Here is a 1,232-nt window from a genome sequence, read left to right as displayed (position 1 = left end):
AAAACTAAAGTCCAAGGGGATCAAAGACTTCAACATAAAACCAGACAACTCTTTAGCACACTCTGTGTCTCTTTTAGTCTTCCTCTCTCTCCTCACTGCTTATGGTTCAGTATGAAAAGCTCTCAGATTTGGTGAAGGACTACAACACAAAGACTGCTTGCTGACATGACATCATGGAATGATTTCTTTAAAAGTATACACTATGTCCCAATGAAATGCTTTTTGTTCAAAGATTTGCCTTGGTCAGGGAGCATTTTCACAGAAAATAATTCACTGTGCATTTAACAAATAATAATAGAATCTGTGATATGGAACTCACAAGTCAAGGACACTTGACTTTATTAATGACCACTTAAAAAAATTTATGTGGTGCTCATTGCAGCAGCACATATACTATAATTGGAACAATACAGAGAATATTAGCATGGTCGCTGTGCAAGGATGACAGGAAAATTTGTGTAGCATTCCATATATTTTTACAGAAATTAAATAATATCCAAATAGAGGAAATTGTTTAGAGAAACAAGTTAAGGAAGACAAATAGGAACTACAGAGGTAAGCATAGCCAATAGACTACAAGAGATGGAAGAAAGAAACTCAAGTGTAGAAGATAGTATGGAAGAAATTGATGTATTTGTCAAAGAAATGTTAAATCTAAAAAAAAAAAAAAAATCCTGATAAAGAATGTCCAAGAAATTTAAGACAAAATAAAAAGACAAAACATAAGAATAATGGACCTACCTGTATTGCCCACGAGGCACACTGGGTTTGGCTATCCAGAGGTTATTTTAAGCTGTGGGCTGGCTTTCCCCAGGGTCAGAAGATTGTTCAAGGTTCATGAATAAACTATACTGAGAAGAACAACAACAACAAAAAAATTCAGAAAGAATGAGAGGAGGACCTCCCCTATCAGTGGACTTGGGGAGAGGCATGCATGCAGAAAGAGGGGAGGGTGGGACTGGGAGGGAAGGAGGGAGAGGCTTATAGGGGGGATACAAAAGGAATAAAGTGTAATTAATAAAAGTTAAATAAAAAATAAAAAAATAATGGAATAGAGGAAAAAGAAGATTCTTTCCACCAAGGCCCAGAAAATATTTTCAACAAAATCATTGAAGAAAGTTTCCTCAAGTTAATGGAGAGGCCAATAAGAATACAAGAGGTCTACAGAACACCTAATAAATTAGTCCAGAAAAGAAAATCACCCTGCTGCATAATCAAAGCAGTAAGTATAC

At 35.7% G+C, this 1,232-nt stretch overlaps 1 non-coding gene across 1 annotated transcript; it reads left to right on the top strand.

The window, feature by feature from the left end:
• The first annotated feature begins 369 nt into the window (after positions 1-369).
• On the top strand, positions 370-476 carry LOC132651703 (U6 spliceosomal RNA). Its single transcript, XR_009589285.1, has one exon. It is a non-coding gene; the product is annotated as a U6 spliceosomal RNA (small nuclear RNA).
• The last annotated feature ends 756 nt before the right edge of the window (positions 477-1,232 follow it).

The sequence above is a fragment of the Meriones unguiculatus genome (assembly GCF_030254825.1).
Source record: "Meriones unguiculatus strain TT.TT164.6M chromosome Y unlocalized genomic scaffold, Bangor_MerUng_6.1 ChrY_unordered_Scaffold_23, whole genome shotgun sequence".
Classification (NCBI taxonomy): Eukaryota; Metazoa; Chordata; class Mammalia; order Rodentia; family Muridae; genus Meriones; species Meriones unguiculatus.
This window is presented reverse-complemented; position numbering and strand designations above follow the sequence as displayed.